At 52.2% G+C, this 27,110-nt stretch overlaps 1 long non-coding RNA gene across 1 annotated transcript; it reads left to right on the top strand.

Moving 5' to 3' along the window:
- Nucleotides 1–50: 50 nt before the first annotated feature.
- Nucleotides 51–25,494, top strand: LOC116450381. The gene is made up of 2 exons (XR_004242781.1): nt 51–1,946; nt 24,845–25,494. It is a non-coding gene; the product is annotated as an uncharacterized LOC116450381 (long non-coding RNA).
- Nucleotides 25,495–27,110: the final 1,616 nt, after the last annotated feature.

Genomic DNA, 27,110 nt, shown 5'->3' with positions numbered 1-27,110 from the left:
GGACGTCTCCACCTGAGCAAGGAGAGGTGAGTCCCTGGAAGTCTTGCTGAAGAATCGAGTCCAACTCATGCATGGGAGACCAGCTCTTTTACCTGATCCCTCCCTCCCTCCCACAGCCAAATTCCCAGCCAGGCTTTTGAAACAGGGCCAGTTGTTAGCTGCTGCTAGAGAAGACCAGCAGCGATAATCCAGGGAGTCTGGACGGAGCCAGAGGCAGGTGGCCAAGGCAGGATTGTGCAGAGCCACCTGCTTCTTGGAGTCCAGTAGTGCCTCCTTGCTGGGCACCAGCGAAGCTGTGTCCAGCAAACACCCTCCTGGAGCAGGAAAAGAGGATGGGTGTCAACCTTGTGAGTAGAAAAGATGGCAGGGAGGGAGAGAACCTTTTAACAACAATCTGGGGTCTGAGTTGTGCCATTGGGAGTCATCGAGAGGGGGCTGGTTTGGCATTTTGATTTGAAAAAATCCCAAACAAACGAAAAACCAGAGGCGCCCCAGTGCTGGTGGTGAGGACTCCTCTCATCCGGGACACGGGCGGGGGCAGGTCTTATGGACTGGGCACGACAGAGAGCTGGGTGTGCTCAGGAAGGTTCTACAGTGGTGCAGTTCTCAGCCCTGTATTTATCAGACAATACAATAAGTACTTATCTCTCACATTTGAGAGCTCCAGTCAGAGAGGACCAGAGCCTTGCCTTTCCCTGTGCAGACCGGGGGGGCTTGTGTAGGCTCAGCTTGTGGAGCGGCTGCTCCTGTCAGAGCCGTGCCAATGCTGCGGTACCCAGTCATGGTTCCCCTTTTCCTCAGCTTCGACTCAAAGGGGGAATAAACAGGGAAAAGGGAGTTGCTTGCCTGCACCCATCAAGCCCCTGCAAGCACACCCACTGCTTCCAGCAAAGCACTGCCTCGCGTATGGCCTTTGCTTCTCACTGCAGTCACATCTGACCCTTATTACTTCTGCAAGGTAGAACAAGGCAGGAAAAATGGCTGTGCAGTGAGTTTCTTCATGCGCCAGGATTTATTAAGAACAATAGGGGAAATCAATCCATCTATGTAGAATACATCGCAGGCTGCAATGGGATAAAGCATTTATTCCGCTCTTGAAGGGTAGAGCTATAACTCATGGGAGGCAAAACCCTTAGTGCTGTGGAGTCCCTTCCCTTCATGTGTGCAAAGAAATGCTTTAGCCCATGGCAACCTACCAGCTATTGAATTTGTGTGGAGAATCTGCCGTCCTTCCCCTTTGCCGGCCCCTTTTTGGAAGGCGAGTCACTCATTAAAACACACCTCTGGAAAAATGAAGGGGCTGTCGGTTCGAAGGCATCTCTGCATCTCAGTTTTACTTGAAACAGAAAGGGAATAGAAATGTCTCAGTGATTTAAAAGCAACCCCCCACCAATTTTGAATGGACAGATTGTGCTTTAACCAATGCAGGATTTGCTGCAACTTTCTGCTGATGCCCAAGGACCAGGCGCTGCAATTACAGCGGAGAGGGATGGTTGGGGTGTTGTGACAAGGCGAGATGCTGTGCAGGGAGATGTGTGTTGTGCAGCTGAACGCCTCCAGTGCTGACTGGAGAGATGTGTGTGTGTATATATAAGTACTCCCTGTGCCCAGCTCTCTACTCGTGGTAGAAGGCATGCAGTGCAAAGACTGGAGCAGTAGTTAGCAGGGGCAAAAGGTGACCAGGATTTGTTATAATCTTTCTGGGTGTGAGAGTGTGAAGCTGGGAGGGGTGGGATGGGTGGCATTAATAGTGAAATGGTATTTTCACTAAGCCTATTTTCACTGGGTCTAATCTATGTTGTGGGAAGAGGAGCTCTTCCATAGGGCAGACCCAGCGAGGCTGGTGAGCTGTTTGGAGGGGTCTGGGCCGCCAAGGAGTGCGGGCAGTGGGAAGCAAGGCAATTGAGTGGATACGTCAGACGGCCCTCCTCAGCAGAGATGACTTGGTAGGTAGCGTGCTGTTGGGCAGATGGGGTTAATTCTTACACCCAAATCAAAAGGCAACCGAGGGGGGAATGTTTTATTAATGAAAGCAGCCCTTTGTGAGTATTCCTCCTGAGGCACGTTCCCTCCACCCGCTGCCTTCCCCCCTGGCTGCTGTCTGGCCCCATGTCTTGCTCAGTACCTGCTCAGCTGCCACTCACCCACTGATAGGTTTCATCAAGAAATGTCTCCATATGTGTCTGAGTCCTGAAACTGGGTATGTGGGATGGGAGGAGGAGGAGGAGGGATGAGTCCTTGGCCATGGTGGAGACAGGGCTTTGCCACAGGCAGGCAGAGCTCGGGCTGTCACAGGTTGCACGTCAGCCCGTTGATTGCTGCAGTGGTGCTGCAGGAGTCACCTCTTACTGGTACCGAAGAGCAAGAGAAACAGAGTGTTAGGTAAAATGCAGGTTGAAAGTGGGTACTTCAGTGGGCAGGGGATGAAGGGAACAGCTGGAGATTGGGTTGGGGAGGTTGGGAGTTCCTTGCCTACCATCCAGTCTCCTTCCCATCCTGCCACCTCTCTGCCTGCTAGCCATGGGCTCAAGAGAGGAGCGGTGGATTTCTGTGCACCAGAAAGCAGCCTCTCCTGGTCTTTCTTACCCTGCTGTCTCCCTGTGCCCATGTCCTCGGGGGCCCTGGACAGCTTGTTCTGTTAAAGGACAGGGCTGTGGGAGTGGCAAGGGCTGTGTGTGGAGATTATTTCTGTTGCTTTGTTAAGAATAAAACAAAAGCTGGTTTATGACAATTGATTCAGGAGAAAGAGGAAGTGGAGCACAATTCCCAGAGCACCTTTTAGCAAGGCTCTGCATGCGCACGCGTGTGTCGTACGCGTGTCAGAACTGAGCACCCACGGAAGGCCGGGTCGGCAAACCTCACATGGAAGCGGGGAAAAGACCCCAGTGCATGGCTGCTTCCCTGAGGGAACCCCCGCAGGGCTAATGTTTGATCTGAGGCTCCGTTGTACTCCTCTGAAACCTTGGGATGTCAGGAGCTTGAAGGGAGACTAGGATGGAAGAGGATGCTATTTGCATTTTCCTATGAATGCATCTATTTGTATAAATTTGGTGTCTCTGTGCATGCGCACACTCCCCTACGCATGCATTTGTTTGAAGAGCAACACGCTGTCCCCGTAGTGTTCTCCGCTCAGGGCCAGAACTGGTTACTCTGAAATTCAGACTCTTCCTGGAGGAGCTGCAACTCCCCTCCCTGCTTCAAATCTAGCAATGGCTATGGACATAGGAGTCCCGAGATGGTTCACCATGCAATAGCAGAGTTTCATTGTGGGGGGTGAAAGCTCCCCCTTTCAAATTTGCACAGACATCAAAAGAGTCTGGAAGGTTCAAACAGATCACAACGTAATCAAAATGCCAAGCCACCGTCTGCTTCTGCCTTTGGGTTGACAAGCAGGATTAGCACCCAAGGGAAGCAGGGTGTAATAGTGTTTCACGGGCACTGTGAACAGCCCAGGAGTGTGTGGAGTACAGAAAGGTTAGCCGAAGGGCAGGTCTAGCTACAGACGTACGGTTTGGGGGGCAGATTTTAAAGCAAGGAGCTGTGCGTGTACAACCTCCGTGGATATTTACTTTAGCAGAAGGCAGGACTCTCCTGTATACCAGTGATGTCACGCTGGAAGCAGTTTAAGCTAAACTGGAGAAAGCCAGTTTAAGAGTGGAGATGTGCACCAGCGTGGCGAGGAGCAGCAGCAGTTGACCTATAGCGCTGTCATTATAATGGTGTGGTTTTCCGTGTAGACAACCCTGGAGCGGAGCAGCTAGCCTGCCATCCCTTATGTTTCACTGTCTTGCTGAGATGTATAACATGGCCCTGCCCGCATGCGGTTGCAATCACCCTCTGGTTCTCCACAGAGTACTGGAGCAGATGCCGAATTTTCAGTGTGCGTCGTGTGCCTATTGCACCGTGTGAAATAGTCCCATCATGGCTAAAGACACATGAATTGCTTCCCAAATACTGCTTTAGTGTCAGGAATTGCTGGTCTTGTCCTGAGGGCAGCCCAAGATCAGAGATGAGGGCTCCTTGGTTGATATTTGGTGTTGCTCATTTGGAGAACTGAGCAACACTGATATGTCCACTGTAAAGCTCCCATGGAGTGAGAAATGTGTCTGTAGCTTTGTCTGTGTCGTCTGTGTAACCATGCGTTTTATAACTGACCTTGTTTTAAATTTGTGTTAAATTAAGGTTTAGGAAGCTCACTTCTTCTTTACGGATATCTCTGCAGTTTTGGTTTGGAATTTATTTTGTTTTGGCCAGGAGAAAGGAATAATTTGCCCGTAACTCACTGATGGATGGACAGGTGACATCTTGCCTTGTAGCTCTCAGAATGCTCTATCTGTCCAGGCTGAGTCTTCCAGGGCCAGTCCAGTGCCTGGCAGCCTTCAGAACTCACTGGGACACACTGAGGCAGGCAGCTGCCCATGTGGGGATAAGCCCACTCATGTCCGAGGGGAACGCCTTGGCAAGGGCACAGCCGCCTCAGTGGGCACAAGCAGGGCCCAGGCAATGTGTGCTGCCTGGTGAAGGAGAAGTGTACCAAGATTGTTCCAGCCAGGAGGGCTGGGGAAAGAGCTGTGGGAGTGCTGCGTGCCCAGCGCCTTGGCACCGCGAGCAGGGCCCGGGCTAAGATGGCCGCTTGCCAGCGCACTCTGGCCCACCACGGCAACTCCTTTTCTCCTGGGGCCCCCTTTTCCCACTGCCACTGCTCCTGGGTGCCCACTGCCTCGGGGCTGGCAGAGGGGAACCCGCTGGGATGGGCCAGCTGCGGGCCTGAGGCAGCGTGGGCCCCGGCGGCCATTTTGCGGGAGGCGAGCGCCGCCTGTAAGATGGCCGCATGGGCATGAGGTGGGGTGCAGCGCTGCCTTGTCCTCGCCACGCTGCCTCCCTCACGCCGTCCCCTCCTTATCTTGCTAATTACCGATGAAGGCAGAACAATAACGGGAGCTGGCATGCCCCAGTTCTTTCTCTGCCACCTCCTTCCTCGGGCGGAAAATCTGCGCGCACACCTCCCCCCCACCGCCCGCCAGCCCCTCTGTGATATTAACTGAATTAACATACTTCCTAATTTGCCCTGTGTTTTCCCTGCGCCGGCTCCCAGCCGCCTCGTCATGGCTTCTCCAACTGGTGGGGAAGAAGCGAGCGCGTTCATCCCCTCCGCTCGTTTGGTTGTATGCGAAAAATCCTTAATGACATCTAAAAGGGGTGGCAGGACAATAGCCCACGCGGGGTTTGGCAGGAGACGTGCGATATTTACCCCACCAGACCATCCTCACTGCCTCTTTGCCGAGGGATTACGACGGCCGCCGTCCCTGCGTTCCTCCATTTATTTATTTTGCCGGTGGCGGGGGGGACGCGTTGGCACGCGGCTGCTTTGTGCGCCTTGCTTCACCTATGAAAAGGACATATTAAGGTGTTGCCATAAACCCCCGGATGACAAAGAAAGTGCCTTTCTCTTCTGCTTGTAGGCAGCAATGACAGAAGCCTTTAAAACCATGAATTTTTCCCCCCCCCCAGTTGCAGAAGGCTTCCCCTAAAAGGAACTTAAATACATACCATTAATTCTAAAGCGCTGAGCTCCTGCTAACTATGCCATGCTTTTTGTTTCTGGTAGTATTTGTCCATTGCAGAGAGCAAGCCAAGGATGCGGAGCCTCCCCCGCCCTCCTCCCTTTGTTTAAGTGACAAAATGTTTCCATGTTCTTGTTTAGAAAATAAACCTTTGTGGGTTTTTCAGCTTTTAGTTTTATTTTTTTCCCATTTATTGTGGTGCGAAATCCAAACTCCCCTTCTTCCCAGATCTTGGGAATCCATGTTCCTCATGATCAATTTTCCCTCCTTTATCTAAAAATACAACATTATTTTATAGCATTACTCTGAAAATGCAGCAGTTATATTTTGAATTTGAGTATTCAGAGCTTCAGGATATTGCAATATTTTTTTTTACAAGCGATGAATGATATGCAATGATTTAAGTGTGTAATGCACAATACAGATGCCATGCATTGTAAATACATTTCAGGGGCATAAAATCCAACACAGAGAGCCGGTGTTCCACGAAAGCCGGGAATCCAAAAATAACTGTAAAAATGAATTGTCTGTCGGGACGAATCTCTCAGATCCAAGCCAATATTTGCAGGGTTACAATATACAACTGGCTTACTTATTGGCATAAATATCTCATTTTAAAATGCCGATGATAAACTGAAAAAGAGGTGAAGGAGATATTTGACTGATTACTGGATGCCATGGATTCCCTGCATTTAATTTCATACTTACATGCTATTTACTTATCCCATGTTTATGGGTATGCGCTTTAGCTTCATATAAATCTCTCCTGTCTGTCTGTCTCGCGGCGTTCTTTTCTCTTCTGCCATCCCATCTGCTTCTCATGGTCCTTCTCCTGAAACCACATCACAGGATCTGATGGGGATAATGGGAATCCGCCTCTGGTCTCTATCATAAACATGCCAACGTGGGCTATTGTGTCGGGAGCCGGCGGTCACCAGATGGTGCTTGGTTGCCCAGGGTCTGTGTCACTGGGTTTGGTCTCTTGATAAACCAACAGCTCCTTTAGCATTGTATTTTCCCCCCAAGATCTACCTACCCTGGCTGAGGAAGGTGTAAGGACCTTGGGTAATGAATCCTGAGGAATGAAATCCTTCTAGGTGCATTGGGCGCTTTGCAGCCTCAGCCATGCAGCTATGAGCTGCCCTTGCAGAGCTGGGGTTTGTTAATCCCTGTGCTCAGCCGTGTTCACCCTGTGCATTCCTGGGAAGGAAAATGAGCGTGGTAGTTTGGGACTGAATGCTTTTTCCATGTGAAAAGCGGTCCATGTCAACATAAGCAGGCATCTTGCTACCTTTATGTACCGGGCTTGGGAAGACAGGGCAGAGCCAGAGACAGCTCTGTGATGCAGACAAAATCAAGCTGTCTCCTCTTGCCTGGGCTCCCAGACAACTCTTGAGTGTCTGCAAAAGGACTGGCTTGTGCAGGTATCATTGAGAGATGTAGATGTTACAGAGTGACTGAGGTATTGGGCTTTCCCTGTGAAAAAATGTCCTCCAGCCAGGAGAGACCCAGGGACAAATCCTGCTCTTCATTCTGTGCCTGTATGTCCTCAGGAGGTCCTGGACATTGTTGTACATGTGAGCTGCAGAGTGGGGATTAATGCAGAAATAAAGATTGAAGATAAAAACGGTGAGAGCGATGGCTCTTCCTGAACGCAGACAGATGGAGAGAGCCTGGCATAATTACATTTAGCAAAGGGCCGCCATGAATGAAACCAATTAAAGGAGAAGCAATGCTCATATGAGAGAGAGAGGGAGAAAGGAAGGCAACCACCTCTCTGGGTCTTCTTGGGAATCCACCTTCTCCGGGGGGTGAGTCATGCACGGTCCCCAAGTCAGGGGTGAGCTTGTGCATGCACCTGCCTCCTGGCTTAGGGGGACTTTGCTTATCTGCCATGGCAAAAAAAGAAAGAAATGGGAAACATCGGGCGCTGGCGGGGCCGGCACGGAGCTGGCTTGCAGCCAGCCCCAGCCTCGCCGTCTCCATTGTCTCATGGCTTTAATGCGTGCCTAGAAATCCAGTATTTAGGATTCAGGTTACCATTGTAAAGCAGAAAGGTCGTGCTCAGCGCTGCTTGGCGTGGATTCCTCCGGCAGCTCTTTTGCCTGCGTGCCCCATGTTGGGACGGTGTTGGCAGAAGGCCTGGAGCCAGGAGGCTGCGAGGAGCACGTCTTTGCTGCCTCTGGCATGGCGTGCACCTTGCAAGGGATGCTGCTGGCTTTGGGATTTAGGGAGGGCAGCGGGAGGTGTCCAGAAAGCCACACAAAGGAGAGGTTTGCATTTCCTGGGCAGCCAAAGCTGAGCATGCCTTGCTGACAAGCTTGGCATAAAATCTAGCAAGGCAGGATCAGTGTGTCTCTTCCTTTGGCTCTCACTTGGTGGGAGCTTCCCGAGTAGCTGCTGCTGGTGGCCAAGGCTAAGAGAGGCTTTTGGGACTGTTCCTCCTGATTTCATTTGTAGTCCCAGAAATGGCTGTTTTCCAGCTTTCTTCCCTTCTTCTACTATCCTGCTCTCAAGGGAAGGTGCCTTTTGGGTAGAAGAGCAGCTGGCAAGGCTGGACTAGAATAATTCACAGAGGTTTTAGAACAAACCTTGGGATTTGGGGTGTCTGTTGCAAACCCCCAGCAACTGTAATCAAGGACTGCTTAAAAGTCTCAGTTCTCACTTAAAATTAATAGAATTATGCTAACAAGAAATGTATTTAGGGACATCTTAATTGCAGTGAAAACTCTGGAAATAAGTCAAAGACTTTGTAGGGCTTGGGCATGATCAGTCTGAAAAAAAACCCCCTCCAAATAGTTGGTTTTTGGAATGAGGCTTAGCAATTTTGGAGATTGAGACTCAAAGCTTAAGGCTGACAGTGCAGGATGCTGCATAACACTGAACAGGGAGTAAAAGAGAGTGTCATGGATCACACTGGGTTGGATAGTGGCTGGCTTGGACTTCACTTAAGCCCCTAAACGTACTGAGGACCCTCAGGAGTGGTCCCAGATGTTGTGTGGCCCTGGGCACAGAGAACCTTGGACACAAAGGTCTATGGTCTGGAAGGTAATAATTGGTGATGTTGGTCCCTGGCACCTTGTTCACAAGTGAGGGATGCACATCTCTGTACGTGTTAATGAAGGTGGTAGGAACAAGGCTGTACAGACACAGACTGGCTGTGCCTGTGGACATGTTTGGCTCTGTCTCATTCTGGGAACAGCTTGAAAAACAGTATTTGACTTCCATGCTGGCAGGACTCAGAAAAAAAATGCTTTTTAAAATTTATTTGGTCCTTGCTTTAACTGAGAGGTCACATGCTGTGTGCAGCGCTGCCGAAGACTCTGCTTAAGAGCCAGAGGAGGAGATGCTGTCTCTGTGGTGTCCTCATGGGACTGTGCAGGGTCTCCCCAGGCTGCTGCAGACATGTCCCAAGTCGCCACTTGGACCAGTGAGTCAAGGGAATGTGCTCCTTCAGTCCATTTGTGATACATTTCCTAGGTATTGCTTTGGTCCCAGTGGCCGCTTGGCTGAATGTGCTGTTGCCAGTGTGAGTTTTAATACATCTTATGCAGAGTTGAACTGGAGCTGTTCAGAATGAAAGGCAAACTGCATGTGTGAGTCTGGACTTGTACAAGCTTTGAAGGCAGTTGTGGTCCTGCACAGTCCCCAGGCTGAGCTTTCTGAAGGTGTGGCACTGAGGAGCAGAGTAGAAATAGAGGGCTTATGAGTGGGTGCAAGGCTGGGACCCATCTGACTCATTTTGCTTGCAATCAGGTGAATGGGTGATGTGTCAGAGCAAGATGAGAGCTTGGAGAGGAAACAAATGGTTCACATAGATAAGTGCTGGCTGGGGAACCCATCAGGCGCCCATCCCCTTGCAAAGGAAAAATCCTTCCTGCAGCTTGTTGCATTTCTGTAGGCTCTGTCTGACTTCTGCCTCCTTGCCTCCTTCTCATCCCCAAAGGACAGAGGCAAAAGGAGTGCCTGCTCTTGCTGCAAGAGCTTGAGGGTGTGATAGGAAGTGGCTGGTCTCTCTACCTAATTAACAACATGGCTGAGTGCTGGGAAATAAAGGCTCCGGTTTCTACACTCTCTTCATCCTTCTTCCCTTCCTTCCTAGCCCCTAAAAGAAACTGCCCTACTGATGCTATGGGATGTTTCCATAGATACCTCTGTGGGTGCGTGGATGTGGAGGGGACTGTCTTGCTGGGTGCAGTGGGATGAGGGTGGTGATGGTGTGCTTTATTCCGGAATTGGATCGAGCACTCCAGGGAAGGCGTGGCTGGAGGAACAGGGATAGATCTCTTCTGCTTGGGCTATTTCCAGCTGCAGCTGTCTCGAAGCCCTGCAAAGTGCCCTTCTGCCTCCTTTGGGGAAAACCTGCCTGTGTTGACCCATTTGGGCATGGAGCGAGCAGAACTGGCCACAGGTGCCTGCTGCACAAGCAACGCTTTGCCTGCTCCATGCTCCAATGCCAGTACCAATCTACTGGGATTGTGGCACCAGTGATCAGTGGGGCCAGTACACTTGGCTGAGAGCTGCAAGGGCTCTGCCGAGGAGGGATTCTCAGCATCCTGGGGAGTTTTCCCACCTGCATCCTCTGATCAGACCCACTCAATGAGAGTCATGGTGGCAGGCAGAGGGACACGGGGGTGTTCGAACTGCATGCTGTACTCCTGAGGGACTCACTTTATGGCTGTGCAGAATTAGTCTGTGTTTTCTAGGCCACCTTTGCAAATGGCTGAAAATTTGATTTCCATAGCCTAAAAACTGAGCTCTGTGTTTGGCTCCTTAAAAGACAGGCAAGGACTAGAAATCTCCTGTGACCTGAGAGCACAGCCAAGTTCTGAATGGCTCAGTGAGGGTGGAGATGGGCTTTGCAGTTCACTCTGATCACGGTCAAGTTTACTGCTGTTGTTGCCCCAGTTTGTGCACAAGTCAGGAGCTTCCCAGCTCCTCTTTGCTGCCTGAAGTTGCTAGGGCAGAAACGCGTCCTTTGCCAGGGCTGGTTTGGGAAAGACCAAAGTGGTGGCTGTCAGGACTGGCACCTCTTTAGTGCTGTGTTTTCATGGCTGTGCTTGGAAAGGGTGGGTGGGCACGAGGCCACCAAGCCCTGAGAGGAGGGATGTCTCCGGTGACGACCACTCATTTTGCCATGCAGCCCTGAGGAGCGGAAGGCTGTGTGTCAGCCCGATGGAAGCTCTCTGCAGGTCCTCCTGCCCGAGGAGCTGGCAGTGACACATTTCTGACACAAACTGAGAGGAGATGCCGGCGTGTGATCCCGGTCATGTCATCTGGGATCAGGTACCAAAGCCAGCCGTGGCTGCAAGCAGGGAAGGAAGCAGCTGCCCTAAGCGAGGGTGAACATGATCCAGAGCTAATCCCGAGGCGTCTGCTCCCTGTGTGTGCCTGTGGCGAGGTGCTGTCCTCAAGGTCTCCCAGCCCCACACCGGAGCTGCTCCCGGGGCTCTGTGGCTCTCTGCAGAGTGGAGCTGTGGATGCCGGAGGGATGGCGGCTGGGGATGTGACGGGTTCGCACTGGGCTTGCGTTAGATGACGGGTGCCAGCTCCACAGAGTGCAGGCACAAATATCTCAGGGGGATTTGCTTTCCTGCAGAGCCTATTGCTGTCACAGGACGATGGAAGAATTTGGGTCCTAAAGAGATGAACACTGCCTGCACTTTGAAGGCAGGCATCCCGGGAACCATAGGGAAAAAAAGACACCTACTGATTTTTTTTTTTTTTTTATTTCTCCCTGTTTCTGTCTGCCTATCAGCCTGTCAGCCAGCTAGATGCTAATCCACAGCAGCAGCAGCACAAATAAAGCTAGACTAGAGGGATGCTAATTTATGCCTGGATTTCATGCTTTGTTTTACCTCCCCACTTTATTGGACAGAGTAGGCTTTGTGAGTGACGTAAAATGTTGCGTGTGCTCTCCCCATGGCAGGTTCCTGCACATGCAGCAGGAGAAGTTCATTTCTCTGTAGCCCCTGTAGTCTTGCACATGCCTTTCTCTGCCTCCCCTGGATCATTTGGGGGGGGGGTCATTCCTGATAAACCCCCATCTGATGAGGACTCCCTCTAAGTTTTCTTGCACTCTATGTGAAACCCAGGGATGTGTTTCCAGTCTCATCATGTCTTCTCTCATGGTGCCAGCATTTATGCATCTAAACTGTAAATTTTTATGCTCTTGCTGGGTAACCAGACTACAGCCTTGGCAATTTGCATGAATAAATGTCATGTAAAATCATCCGCTCGTGGGTAGTGGCCAGCCGAAAAGTTATGTTGTGAGGCAATCTGTTCTGAGTGATCTGTTTAATAAGATGTTGAGATTTACACCTCTCAACATCCACGGGGAATAGCATGTGTGGATTTAAGGTCACAGCCCTGAGGTCACTTTACCTGTGTGGTACAAGTAGGTGAGGAGTTCTATCACTTGTTGCTTGGGAAACTCAGTGTGTTAAACTGCGCTGGTGGGCAAGAGCCTTTGAAATTCTAAGCCCTGTCTTAGAATAAAGGAAAATGTAAAGAATAGTCAAAGAGATGTTAATAACAGAGGGTCTTGCAGGGTTTCTTGCAAGAGTCTTGCATGGGATCCCCACTGAGACCCTAAGAGTATTGGAAAGGAAGGATCAGCTACCAGAGGCAGGGAGTGGATGTGTTGGGGGTTTGCTGAGGTTTTCAGTTCCCATTAGAGGCAAAGGGAAGGAGATGCCCAGATACTATTGAGTCTCTGTGCTTGCCAGGCTGGTACTGAGTGTTCCCTGCAGCCAAAGCTCCATCAGCAAAGCGGCAAATCACTGGGGAAGGAGAAAACAGGCAAGACAGAGCTGAAGGGGGCTTTGAAATGGCTACATTGGCAGGGATCTATGCATTCCCTTGCTTTTTCACTCAGTTGTCTCACAGCTCCTGCTGGCCTCTGCAGAGTAAGTTGAGGGGAAGAGCCCAGAGGTGGGTCTTGTAGCAAGGTCTGCCCTCAGCTTCACCAGGTTAAATCCTAAGTGAGGATTTAATTGCGTTCACTAAAAGCTGCCCAAATTTACAGCATGGAAATGAGAGCAGAATCACGAGTGTCCTTGTTTCCTTTCACCATCAAATAGATTTTCTCAGCCTTGAGTTCTGCAAGCTGATCTCTGTAGGGTTTTATTTCATTCGCTGTCTTCATTGCCCTATTAAAACAACAGCTCTGTCCCCAAGTCCCTGTGTGTCGCTGTGTGTCGAGTGCTTATCCCTGTGTATTGGGGCACAGGAATGTGGCAATAAAACTGCTCACAACCACTTGTTTGGATAAAAAGCACAGATTTGCTTACTTGGCAGTAGTTTCCCTTTTTTAAGCAGAAATGTTTGCACAGGTGACTTTTGTTTTGTTGCGATGGTTGTGGGAAAGAAAATTTTCGCCTCATGTATGTTCTTGGGTTTCTGTGTGACATTTTGCCCGGCCTTGTTTATAGTAATGTCCGGGAATCTCCTAGCTTTCCTCTTATGGAAAGCACACAAAGGTCTAGGGGGTGGATCCGACTGCAGGAGCAGTGTCGGAGGAGCAGAGCTACCTCTGCCCACCAAGGCAGGGCTCATGTGGGTTTGCATCACAGCTTTTCTCTTCTCTGACTAAGCTAAAGGACAGGAATAGTTCTGTACTCCTAAGGTGCATCTGTTTGTGTAGGAGGATGTGGGATTGTGGCATTTGGCTTTGCAGCTTTCACTGGGCTCCTCCACCAGGCTTTCTTTGGGTTGATATCTGCTCAGATTGGGGGGAACCTCTGGGCAACATTGCATCCTGCATTGCACAGGTCCTCACGTGCAAACACCGTAGGTGTGCGGAGGTATCTGGCTTTGTGCGGGTCTCAGAGCCAGCCTCTTTGAGGTCTCTTTGTTTTGTCTCCCTCTGGGTATCTTGTGTGGATGCATTTGCATATATGGAAAACGTTGTCATCATCTTCTCCCCCTCCCCAGCTCCCGTTCCCGTTGCTCTGCTGGCTCTTGGGCATTTCCAGCTGAACGGAGCCTGCCAAGGCCCCAAGCGCGGTGGGGCTGGGGGCGACCACCCCCCATCTGCACCTTCGCTATTTCCTTCCCCAGGCGTGCCTGGGGGGTGGTCAGAGCATTGGGGCATTTTTCCCTATTTTTTTTTTTCTCCTGGTATTTAATAACTAGCAATAGGCAGACAGTGAGGTCCTGAAGGGAGGCCGGTCCATCCTCTGAGCCCCCAGCTCCAACTCCCTGCTGCTCTCCCCCTTTCTTCTTGTGCTGTAGCGTGTCTGGCAGCAGCACCAAAGAGAGCAGTCCAAACCGTGCGGTGAGGCTGCTCACTTGCTCTAAATCCACGAGGCCAGGTTTAAGCACTTTTTGTTCCTGCCTGAAAAAGCCTTGGAGTGGTTATACCAATAAATCTCTTGCTCCTCCATGAAGATGTCCTTCCCGGGACATTTTAAGTCCCTAATCCTCTCCAAGGCATCTCTGGCTCTATCTTCTCTTCTCTAACCTGTACCTGCCCCCCTGCTGCCAAAGACTTGAATGCCCTGAGGCTTCATCCATCCGGTCTGCCTGCTCTCTGTGCACCTCTGTGCAGCCCTGCTCCCACTCCACTGTCCCGACATCCTGCTGCCCGCTTCGAACTGGGGACAAGCTGGGCCATTGGAACGGCTGGGGGCGGAAGAAGGGGGTGGAGGAGAGACGGGGCAGCTGCGAGGCTTGTGTTAGTAAACACTTCCTTGGGTTCACATTTTAATTCCTTACCCCCCTTCCACATCTTCTCCCCCATCCTTTCCCTTTTCTATATGCTCACACAATGAGACCATTGTCAAGGGGTGATTTGAATGAGGGGTCTCCGGGCATGTTCCCAGCATTGTCAAACAGAGTGGGAAAAAAACCACAACTCCAGCCTAGCCAGGAGGACCAGACCAGACTGAGACAGATGCCTAAATTAGTGACAAAGCCTTTTGAATGTCCCCCCTAGACAAGGGTTGCCTTGTGCATGCGTGCGTGTGTGTGTGCATGCTCGTGGGTGTGTATTTGTGGCTGGGTGGCAGCTTGCATGTCTCCCCATGTTAATTAGTTTTGCATGCATGTCTGATAAGGTGCCAATGAATATATTTGTACTCCTTCCATTGGCGAAAGCTGTCTCGGCGGCGGGGGAGATGCGGGGTGGTGGGGGTGTGCTCAGTGCAGCCTGGCAGCCTGGGGTAATTGAGCTGTGCGGGGCTGGGAGAAGGGGTGAGGGTTGCATCGCTGGAGCTCGGCTTCCCAGCGATGAGATCTGCTGCTTTCGTTGCAAATCATGGAGAGTTTAAAAGAGAACTGAGGCTTTTTTTGGTTCACTGGGTCTTTCTCTTCATCTTGGCTGATTGTCTGGCTGAGGGTCTGTAGGCTCTTTCTTTTCCTCTGCCCTGTGTGTCTTTCTCTCGAGTCGCTTAAAAGGTGTTTATTTCCAATGGATTTGTATCCATCTTTGTATACACACATACACATGCAATCACTCACACAAAGCCCCAGTAACAAAACCTCCGCCTCCTTCTCCAGAAAGGGAGTCAAATCTGCTACCAGTTACAAAATATGGGAGGGAAGTGAAGCGTGTGGGTGCCAGGGGTGGAGCAGTGGAAACAGGCAAATGGAAATGCAGAAAGGAGTTGGAGAGACAGAGATAACGTGCTCTATAAAGGATTTATCAACATTTGCTCAGGATAGAGTTATTAATTACCAATGCAGAGAAAAGTCTTTCTACATCCCCAGCGTATGGACCAGCACATAATGTCATTCCTAGACTGCTGTTACCATTCATCCATCCATCCATCTGCATTCTGTAGGTTCGCACAAGAATTCATTGTATGTGTAGGGATGTAAACATCAGTTCACATCTAATTAATTTCCTGTCTAAATTAATTTTGCATCCTTTCCCTTAAATCAACAAGACTTAAGAGCCCACGTACATTTCTTGAGCAGAATGGGAAGAAACTCTTGAACGGGCCAAGATGTCTTTTCTCCCTGTGGTCCCGTCTGAGCAGCTGCCGGATGCTGAAAGAGCAGGGATTTACGTAGCACAAGGCTGCTCTGAAGCAGAGGTCATTTTGGGAAGTCTTACTGGAGCACAGCTTGCCTCCTGTGGAGTTTGGTAGCGCCCAGCTTTGTGTTGGCTCCAATTTGCTTTGCCTTCTCTTCCGTACTTGGGTCCTGGTGCAGTGAAGGAATGAAGAGCAGGAGCTGATACATGATGGAGTGGGGCTGGACCTGCAGGGAGCCTGGGTGGGAGATGCTTGGTCCAAGCAGCAGAGCATGAGGAAAAGGGGAAGGTCATGAACAAGATAAAGTGGCCATTGGCATCAGCAGGGTTAGGGTTGGGTAGGGCTGACGCCTCTTCCCCCACTGACTTTGCAGCGGCACTGGGCTTTCCTCTGCTACTGGGAAGGAAGCTGGGAGGTGACATGGAGAGATGGTAGAGTAGCCAGGAAGCGACAAAGCCACCTGCCTGGAGGAGAGCTGACAAGTCCCTGGCAGGGCAGAGTGGGCGGCAGGAGGAGCAGCTCTCCTTTGTGCTCAGAGAAGTCCAGGAACACAGGCAGGGCCAGGCTACACCTCCCCATCGACCTGCATGGGACATCTATGAGGGCCAGCCCAAAGAGTGCCCCAAAATCCTCACTGCCATTCCAGCAGTAGGTACAGTGGGCAGCTCATCAGTAATGTGCTGGGAAAAAAGGGATTCCCATGAAATGGAGGTCTTCCAGTTGGAGAACAAAGGCAATTTCATGTGACTTATCAGCGGTGCCTAATTGCGCAGGGTGAATAATGAGCAGCCAGAGAGGCGGCACTGCAGTCCCTCCGGCGGGCTGCAGCCGATGGCCACGGCTGGAAACCCCAAGTCAGTGCCAGCAGAGAGTGGGCATCTTCAGAGAGGTGCAGCCCCAGCACTCTGTGCCCATTTCAGAGCTGTTTGGGCTCCTCCATTGCAAAGTAATTGTGTTAATCCCACATGGATGTAAGAAGGGAACCTGCTGTTGGAAAAAGTCGCTCTGCGGTTGCTCAGACCTTTCATTTACGCAGAGGGTGAATGTGTCATCCATGCCTGACCCAGATGCAAGGTGGCCTTTAATGACAAAGAAGAACCAGGCACCAGCATCCTGCAAAGGGCTTGTAGTTCCCTCCCTGTCTCGTGCCTCATCTCCGAGCAGTGGCCATGCTAGGGACCCCTTCCAGCTGATCTCCCACCCCTCTGCTGTTTACACATCCCTGTCTCTCCTTAGTTCTGCTCCCAAACTCTGGGCAGGGCTGTGGAAACCGCTTTGTCAGAGCTCCTCGCCAGGTTGATCTGCAGAAGGGTTTTTTTCCCTTTTCCCGTTGGGATGACTATTCCCACACAAGCAAAGCCTCTTAATGAATCCGTGGCAGCAAAGTAGGTAACGTGCTCGCCCTGCCAAGGCTGCTTGGCACAGCTGGAGTCACGTAATCAGGCTAGGCTGCCAGCCGGGGACAGAGTGGGAAGAGTTAAACTGAGGACAGTGCAGGGACAACTAATCCCCAACAGGAAGAGTAGCAGAGACCTCCCTGTCCTTCATCATCCTCCCCCTCCATTCATGCACTTTTCCTCCCTCTCCACCACATCCTATTCCTCTCCCACATCCTCCCTTTACTTATTTCTTCTTCCGTCTTTCTCACCCTCCTCTTCTCCGTTGCTTTCTCACTCCTCCCCCTTGGTTTCCCTCCTGCCCCCCCCCCATCACCAGCCCAGTCTCCTCTCACATGCTCTGTCATGTCTCCAGAGCTGGTTTTCGAGTGGGACTGAGGGACGGTGTATTTGGGCTGTGGTGGAGGTCACAGCTATATGGGGATTGTTTAAAAGAGATTTGCCCACATCCCAGCCCATGTGACCAGCCTCAGCTGCAGGTCTCTCTTTCTTAATCTGGAGATAAGCGTGATTATCCGAGGAAGGGCTGTTCGGAGCTTTGTAACTGTGACAGGGGAGCTTTCAAGTCGCACTTTGCTGGCAGAGCAGCGTTTAAAGCCGGGGAATCAGATTCCAAGCGTGGCTTTGCATCTCTTTTCTGCTGGGAGCATGGTGCAGGGCTGGCAGTGGGGATGGGAGCTTTATTAGGACTTTGCTTATGATGCGGAAAAGGCGTTAGGGGAGGAAAAAGGGGGGAAGAAGGAGGTGAAAAAAATCCCAATTCGCCGTTTCCCCATCAGTGGTGGCGTAGGAGAGATTGGCACTCATTCAAGGGGACAGGCCAGCCTGAACCCTTGTGCAGAGCAATAAGGTTCATCAAACCTGGGGTCTGGCTTATTTTTAGCCTGGGGTTGTGTCTCCTTGCTCTGCGCTACCCCGCCTCGCTCTGTTGAATCCTTCACACAAGAGGTCTCTGGGGCCCTGTTTGGAAATGAAATGCTGTTTTAGCAGCTCCCGTGGCACAGCTTCCCCGGGAGAGATGGCAGGGCCAGCTTTGCTGCCCGATAAACACATCGGCCCCAGTGCTCAAGGCAGCCAACTCCCTGTCCCTGTCCAGAGAAATATTTGCTGGAGATGAACCCTTGTGGAGCAACTCTGCAGCCAAGGTGGAAGTGCAGGGACATACAGCAATTGTGTAGTTCGGTATTGTATCAGTGTCTTGTATTGCTGGAGGTTGAAATATTTAACATCTCATACAAGTGACACGGTCCCAAAAGATTTCTGTGGCCGGGACAGGCATCAAAATAGGGTTTAGTGGAAATGTTCAGCTCTGGAGCAGGCGCTGCTTTGCTTCTATTTGTAGACTAGAAACTCAGAGCAGAGACTCGTAACAGCGCTTCTTTTGATGGAGATGGGTCAAGGAGAAAGGAACCTGGATGCACGCCAAGGGCAGGAATCTGGGGCGAGGTTGAATCAGGACGAAGTGCCAGCGCTTTGGACCGTCACTTGGGCAGGACTCACTGTTCTTGCTGTATCCTCCTTGGAAATGGTTCAGCTTCCAGCACAGCAGCTGAGGCCAGCCTGATCCAAAGGACACCCTGAATCCCATCTGCTTCCCCCACACCACCCATTCCTCGTGGGTGGGAATTTGCGGTGAGAACACCAAACATCCCCTTTGCCTGGCTTTGTTCGTGGAGGGGCAGTTTCTTGCCCGTGTCAGGATACCAAGGGATAGAGTATGTCCCGCTTCTTCCTCTCGCATGGAGGCACATCTCATTTTTGCATCATGCTGCCACAGGGGCCAGCCAGCCTGGAAGCAGCCCAGGACAAATTCCTGTGCCTGAAGATTGAAATGTGTCTCTGCAGGGCAGGTAGCGCAGTGTACCTCCAGTGGTTGCAGAAGGGAAGCGGTTGCAAATGCATCATTTTGAGAGCAAGCTCTGAAACATCTCCCACGTTGCCTGCCTGTCTCCAGAGCCCCACACAGCTGCTCTGTGGGTGGAAGCTCTGTTTTCCTTGTGCCCCCGTGAACTTTATTTTTTGCTGTTTTTCTTTGTATGCTGCTTAGATGAATCCTCTTCAGTGCCTACAGCTTATTCCACGGCTTTACTTAGGATCTGGCCAACACATGTAGCCTTACTCCAGGGCATGGCTCTCGAAGAAACTAAATGAATACAGCATCTTTTTAGTCTAGTGACTGTAAGACCAAAAAGCCCAAATCCCAACCTGCAGCCGTGCTGTGCAGATTACGCCCGTGCCCCATTGGAGAACAAGAACTCCCCTTGAAATCCCACAGCCTTGGATCTGGCAGCGGGAACGTGGGCAGGAACATGTAGGTGTTGGCATGTGCAGGCAGGAACACGTGTATGCCAGGGCAAGCGTGCCCATCTCTGCAGGCACAGTCCCACGCCTGTCTCTGTACCAGCCCCTCGCATGCACTGGCCTCACATGAATCTGCCCCACACTTCCCTGAAATGAGGGTTTGGGGGCATAGGGCTGATGGTAAATTAACCAGTGGTAAATGGAGGGAAGCACAGTAGATGGGATTAATGGAGAAATCCTGTTGGGATGCAGCAAGGGAAGGTTTCCTGATGGAACAAAAAGGAGAAGGAGCTGGAAAAGGGAGCAGTGTGGTAGATACGGGTGTGAGATCAAGGGCTGTGACAGGGCCAAGAGAGATGAGTGGTGGGAGCCAGGAGCAGTTTGTGTTCCTGGGTGTGGAGCAATGCTGAGGAGAGTGAAGGAAAAACACTGGCTGCTCTGAACAAAAGCCACAGAACGGGAAGATGGGAATGGCATGGAGGGGACAAAGCAGGAGTCACAGAGCAACAAGCACCAAGCATGGGGGTGAGTGGCTTTCCTTGCTGGGTGAAAGATGGGCTGGAGAAGGGGTCTTGCACCCAGTGAGGATGTGCAAGGTGGTTGTGGCCCATGACAGGGAGCCAGCAGAGTGCCACAAGTTTGAGGCGCAGAGCGGCTTTGGGACAAAGAAGCTGTCACAGTGACAGGGTGGGTGGTTTCCCCAAAAGTGGCTGGTGTTTCCAGGGTAGGGAAAGGGAACTCTAGACCTGGGTTGGGAAGAGTCGAGTCATTTTTCCAAACACAGCGTTAGGCCAGATGCTGGAGTCGGAGCACAAGCTGGGCAGTAACACAAGCCTGGACTGGAATGCCTGCACAGCATCCTTGAGCCACACTGGGCCTGCAGCTAACCCTGCAGCACCAGGACTCTGCGGGGTCCAAGGGAAAGGGAAGAGCTCTGGCAGTTGCATTTGGATTCTCCTTTCACTCACCCAAGCATCCACCATCACTGCATGGGCAGCTGAGACCCAGGGGCAGTTTGGGCCCTTGCTATCGTTGCTGTTGATCAGAGCCTTTTCTTACAATGCCCTGGCATCTCCTTACATGGCTCTGGTTTTTGTGACTGATGAAAAGCAAAACTCTTGACCAAAAGCCCATAATGTTTGCTTGCACCCTCATTGCTATAGTAACAGAGGACACCTCTGAAATAACTCAGGAAACCTCTGAAGTAGGTCACCATGGACCCCATTTTTCTGTGTCTGCCAGTGCAGCACAACTCCAGAAACAGGATGCACCCACCACAGTCCAGCTGGGCATCGCCCTGGCACAGCCCAGACCCTCCCAGGGAAGGCCAGGCTGGAGAACTGCCCTCCAGTGACAGCACCCTAGGGTACAAAGGGCTGTCCTGCACCCAGTCACAGGAAACTTCTGTCCCTCATGCAGCCCCAGTGCCAGCTCATGGTGTTCCCCAAGTCAGGGCTCCCTTCCAGCCTCCTGTCTCCCCATCCCCCACCTCCTTGCTGCCTCCCTCCCCCCTTTCCCCCAGCGCCTCTCCTCCTGCTTTGCATAATTTTCCATTTTCAGTGTCCCCTTTTCTTTTTCTCCTCTCCATATGGTGCATCCCCCTCTCTGCCTGGCTCAGGAGCCATCCTTAACAAGCTCGGCAAAGCCCTCTCTCAGGGGCTGCACATGAAAAATGCTCTGTAAAAACAGAGGCTGAGATGGAGCTCCCCCTTTTTTCCCCCCTTGATTTATATGGGGCTGGGATGTGGGAACGTTTCTGGGTCGCATTTTAGAGCCGCTGGGTGCTTGTGCCTGTTCTCTCCGGCCATTCAGTGCAGACCTCTAAGGCCAGCTCGTCCCCAGCCTTTGATCTGCAATGCAGAAAGAGCATCCAGGGCAAGTTTGTGCCTCTCATCCAGCCCCTGCCCTCATTTTGGCTGGCAGAGAGGGATGCCCTGTCCCACCACACCGGGGGGAGGCCATGCCCTTTCCTCTCAGTGTGCAGTGGCCTTTTCCAGCTGGCTACTTTGGCTCCCTCCTACATCCCTGGCACCATGAGGACGTTCAGACTCACGAGATCCAAGGCGCTGGGTCATGGTGAAGCAGCAGGTCGTGGGATTTGTGATACACAGCGACTCTGCACATCTAACCCACCCCTGCCCCTCTCCAGCTCCACTGCAGATACTGGCCAGTGAGCACCTGGGGATGCCTGGAGGGTGCTGGGGCTGAGCAAAGGGTGCTGGGGCTGGCAACGCCTGCCCAGCATTTGATGGGTTAAGCCAGTCTCTAGCTAATTTCTCCCAGCGGCTCCCCTCCTCCTCCTCGTACTTCTGTATGCAGCAGGCAGGGCCTCAGCGCAGGTTCCTGCACTGAGCTGTTGCCAGGGGAGTAGTTAGGCGAGTCTGAGCTATGTGGGGAAAAGGCCCGGCCTGTCAAAGTGTCTGAGATGAACCATAGCCCGGTCCCCCTGCAGCTGGGCCCAAGCATGCATCAGCCCTTGTTTGGAGCCTGGGAATGGCAAAGCCCAGGGAGGTTCAAGGGCAAACTTGCTATTCATTAGTCAGGGGTCCTTGACGTTCCCACTCTCTGTCTCCCTTCTTCTTCTTCTTCTTCTCTTTTCTGTCCCTCTTTTGACAGATTCCTGGGTGCTTTTGGGGAAAACTCCCCTCCTCCTCCTCGCCCCAGCAAAAGCCCTCCACATAAACTTCCCCAGCAGACAAGGCAGGAGGACAATAACGTCAGGGCCACGATGCAAACGAGAGCCAGCGGAGCAGCCGCATCCCCTGGGTGTCCTTTCTCCCCGGCCCTTCCCGCGCTGCTGCGGGAGGCTCAGCCGACGCATTCATTTCGCTCATCTTGCCCATCGCCGATGTTTTATTATCTTGATGCTTGCAGGAAATTGTAACTTGAGATAAGGAAAATGTCAGACGCCTTCTCCTCTCTCCTGTAGCCCAAAGCGCCGAGAAGTTGCTCCGTAGGAAATGTAAATGCTTGCCCAGGTGCAGAGGATGAGCACGAGATGGAGGGAGCCTCGAGAGGCCGCGCGAGCATCTCCGTCAGGAGATAAAACTCGCGGCGTAGGCGTAACACGGAGCCTCCCTCCCGCCCCGCTGCACAGAATATTTCATAGCTCTTAGAAGCCGAAGCTCCCTTGTAATTATCCAAAGCAAACAGCACGTGTTATTAGTTTAAAATGATTTTTTTTTCCCCCTCCCCGGGCCCCTGGAGCAGAATGGAGGTGTAATTGTGCTAAGGAGTTAGCAGGGGAGAGCACAGCTTTTGGTCACATTCAAGTTGGAGGACTTGAGCCAGGGAGGCTGGTATGAAAGGCTGGTATTTGCATAAGCAGCGTGCATCCCTACAAAAAAGAAAGATATCAGGGGCTTGCAAAATTCAATCAAGGCTGGGAGGGAAGAAAAAAAAGGGGGGGTGGAAGGGAGGGGGGAAAAAAATTGACAGTGAAAAAGGTTTTTCTAAGTAACACCCTGTCGAGATTAAATTGTCCAGAAAGTTTCTCCGTGTGAGCCGGTGAAGCGGAGGCTGGGCTGAGGGCAGGGGAGGAGCGGGGTCCCTCCTTCCTGGCCTCAATAGGGGACAGGAATCTGATTAGGCAGAGCGTTCTGCATCCATTTACCATTATTTGAGGGTTTTTTTTTTTTCTCTTCCCACCGCCCAGAATTGCTGTGGCAGGGGAGTTTATCAGCATATAAACCTCAGTGCTGGCTTTGTAAGGGCACGAGGAGGTCCAGGAGCAAGTGTTGGGGCAGAGGCTGAGCTATAATTTCAATTATTTATGCAGTTTTTTAAAAAAAGATGGACAGTAAATCCACACGGAGAGGGATGTTTTCCCTGTGCAGGGCGCTGGGGAGGGAAGGCAGTGTTGGCCTGGGATTGGGTCCTGGTGGAGCCCTATTTTTGCAGGCACCCTCAGTGCAAGGCTGAACTGTGCCCGTAGAGAAAGTGCATGCAGGAGATTTGAGTTTTCCTAAGGCTTATGTCAAATCAGTCGGGTTGGTCCAGCCCCTCCTGCCCTCAGTTACTGAGTGCCAGAAGTTTCAAGCCCACCAGGCAGGCAGCGTGTGATTTCCAGGCTGGGTTGATGTCTGGTACCAACGAGCATCCTCTCTATCCACACTAGAGAGGAGTTTCTCTGAGGCCTGTCCCTACAGCCTGTCCCTACAGAGGATAGGGGCCGTCCCTGCCCAGGACAGGGGGCTTTACCTGCCAGGTAAAGACTTTTGCCTGGTGAGCACAAGGATTCAGCCACTTCCTCCTCTCCTGGGCTTGTGAATTCAGATCTCATCTGTCCTGACCTCAACAGCCTTGCCAGCCTTGGGGGAATATTCAGGATGACTCCTAATCTCACGTAGGATAAAGAAGTGCTGAGCCTTGGCTTTTTGCAGCCTGGGTCTCCCTACACACATGCCAGCATGGGGTCTGTCCTCTTGGCACCCAGAGACAGAGACAGGCCACGGTCCTTCCCCAAACCCATGCACTTGGGGTAGGTTTGGTCTCTGCCTGTCGTAAGTTCTAGGCTTGCTTCAAAGTTGCGGAAGGGAAGGGATTTTCCTTGGATTTCCATCAAGTGCTTTATGAATATTGCAATAAAGGGGTTACAGAAGATCTATTTTTAAGAGAGAAAAAAAATACCCATGAAAATTGCAGCCTGGACCCCAGAGTGTAGAGTATTTGCACAGTTCAAAGAGTTACGGTGGTTCATCCAGTCACAGCCTGGGAACGTCGCGGTGCGACCTACAGCAGATCACATGCCGGCTACTCCCAGGACGGCTCATTAGAGAGCCACACAGAAGATTTATCTCTTAAAATGGGCTTGCAAATATTTTATAAAATTTGCAGTATTTTATAAAATTACAATTTGGTGCAATAAAAAGAATAAATTAGCCAGCTGATGGTTCCTTTTGCAAGTGTACTCAAGGATTTGTTGTATTAGTCTTTACTCCTTCCAATGTAACAGATGATGGGCAAAGCAGAGGGAGGACAGGAGAAGGATGGGACTGGTTTGGAGGCTAGGGAATACACACTCAACATGGATAAAGTGTAAAGGAAATAGAGGGAAAAAATCAGAAAAAAGGGAGAACATGCTGCAAGGTGCAAGATGTGTGGGGCAAAGCACGGGAGGCATGGGGAAAGCCGAGAGGGGGACTTTTGCTGAGTGTCACAGCTTCGGCTCCAGCTCGGTGGCTTGGTATCACTTTCTCCAGCCAGGCAAGGGCGCCGAGGGCAGGGAAAGTTAACACGAAGATTAAAACATCAGAGGGCTGTGCCTTTAGTGGCTCTGACATGCAGAGTAATCCCATGCCCCAAAGCCTAGGGAGGAAGGACAAGCGGTGAGCCCTCCCCTGGCTGGCGGTGAGTGGGGCAGGCAGAGGTAAGGGATTGAGGAGGGCACAGGGAAAGCTTGGCATCTTGGGGACCACAGTTTCCCTCGTAAGGAAGAGGGTAAGGTGGTCCAGAGCCATGAGAAACGTGTGGTGGGGAGGGAAAGAGGATTGGAGTTCTGTTCCATCAGTGAGACAAGTTGGTCTGTTCTCAGCCAAGCACTACTGGACCATTTCTCTGACAGAGATCATAACCACTCCATTTTTTTTTCTTTTCTTCCTAGATCCCAGTGAGTGGACAAGGGACTTTTGAAGCCTGTGAGTTCCTTCTTGCAGCTGGCTACCACCTGCCCGGACTTGACATCTGACTTCTCTGAGTTTCTCCAGGAGGGTCCCAATCTTCTTCTCCATGGGCCCAGAGAGGAGACAGCTTTGTCCTGTGAACACAGTGGATTTCTGCATCGCTTCAAAACACAGCGGTGCAGCCATGGGGAGGGAGCCAGGGCAGCACAGGGAGCCAAGGGATCTTCCCACATCACTCCTGTATGTTGTCTTCGGTGCCCTCAATATCCAAGAGCAGGACCAAAGTGCTTAGGCAGAGAGACCTGAGCCAGCCACTGTTTCACCTGGTGAAATACCAGCTGTGTGAAGTTTGGAGGGAGATTTTTGGAGGCTTTGCTCATGGAGCAGAGCTCGGCCCTTACTGCTCTTGATCCCTGGGTCTGTGGAGCTGTGGGAGTGCAGCCTTCCCAAAGGCACTGTGCTTGGGGCTCAAAGGACCATGAGCCTGTCGAGGCCAGGCAGCCCTGCTTGCTGTTGTACTGCACCCTCTCTGTTCCTGTAAGAGAAATGTACTGCCTGTAATTCTCTCCCATTCAAATCCCCCCCACCCCATGCACTGTTGAAAATAAAACTCTCCCTTTTGCAAAAGTGAGCGTGTGATTTGGTGCAGTCTCGAGATGGAGGAGGCAATGGGCACAAAATAAACCCGGGCAAATCAACAGGGAAGCGGGAGCAGCCGAGAGCCAAGCAGCCGGGCTGCGCCGTGCCCCGCATCAGGCATATTTCCCTGAAAGCCCGAGCGAATCCCTCGCCGCTCAATGATCTTTATTTGGTCTGAACCCCGTCTGGGAAGTAACCGCTAAACCCAATGCAAACAGACCCCCGTGAAAGAATATAATGAATATGTCTCTCAAATGATTTGGAGCCCTTCTGCCTGCAGAGCAGGGTTCCCCATTGTGCCCCGCTCCCGGCGTGCTCGGGGCAGGCTGCGCGAGGTGGCCGCTTTCCCAGCTGAAATCCGAAAAAAGCAAACAATGGGTCAAGGCCGGCATTGTGCAAGCCCAGGCAGGCAGAAGGAGCGCAGCCCGGCATGGCCAAGTTCAAGGCTGGGCAGGGGGCCGGGCGCGCGGGGATGCTAATGGGGGCTGCGCGGGGGCTGCGGAGCAGGGGGGCCGGGGGCTCTGCGTGCTCTTGCGCTGTGCAGCCCCGAGCACCCAAAAACCACCTTGCAGAGCGGCAGTGATTGCCAAGTGCAGCGAGGGATGCTGGGGGCACTGGCGGTACTGGGAGGAATTTGGGTTGCTGGGGGGCTGGTGGTGCTTGGGGGGCTGTGGGGGATTAGCGTGAATTGGAGGAGGACTGATGCTGCTGGGGACAGACTGGTGCTATGGAGGTGTTGCGGGGGAGCTGGTGTTGCTAATGGATATTACTGGGGGAACTGGTGCTGTAGGGGGGCTGCAAAAGGAGACGATGGCACAGTGCGGGGCCCTGCAAGTGCAGTGGGCGTCGCGGGGGTGATCTGGGCTTGAGATCCTCGCAGAGGGTGCAGCCTCTTTGGGTCTGCCTGGCGCTCCAGGCCCGAGCAGAGACCCCCCCACACCCCCTCATCTCCCCGCCGCTCCCCCCTCCCCGGATGAAGTGTGCGGAGACAGGCGGAGCGGCCCGTGGAAAAACACCATGGAGGGCCTGCACAAAGGGGGTTTTATTCAAATTTGTTTAGAGTTTAGCGGATTTGCATGAAAAATGTGTGAGAAAAGCCGGCTCCAATGACCTCATCCCCAGCTGCCATTAATGTTCAATTAAGTGCTGAATAGTAGCAAAGGGGGGACCGGCCGGGACGTGCAGAGAATCCAGGCTCGGGCGCAGACTATGAGAACCGGGCGGCCCCCCCGACCGTCTGGCCCCGGCCATCCCCGACGGGGTCCCCCCGCCGCCGCCCCGCTCTGCACCGGGAGGTGCGCTGAGCCCGTCGGGTCTCAGCCCGTCTGGGTTATTCCCCGCATCACTCTCATCCTGAAGTAGAGTGCCCCCCCGCCCCGTCAAAGGTGGGTGTTTGGAGGGGGCAATGCCCCCTCTCTGCGTTGTCGGGGCTGTTGTCACTCCCCCCGCAGCCCGCCTCGCCCGGCCCGGAGCCGCTCTCCGCCTGGCAGACGGTGTCAAAGCCCAAGTTCAAGTCCACGCCGAGGGGCTCTGCCCTGGGATTCCCAGCTCCTTTCCATCCTCCGCCTTTTGTTCGCTTCTGACAATTGCTCTTTATTTCTTACACAC

This window comes from Corvus moneduloides, chromosome 13 (genome assembly GCF_009650955.1).
Source record: "Corvus moneduloides isolate bCorMon1 chromosome 13, bCorMon1.pri, whole genome shotgun sequence".
In the NCBI taxonomy this organism is placed as follows: Eukaryota; Metazoa; Chordata; class Aves; order Passeriformes; family Corvidae; genus Corvus; species Corvus moneduloides.
This window is presented reverse-complemented; position numbering and strand designations above follow the sequence as displayed.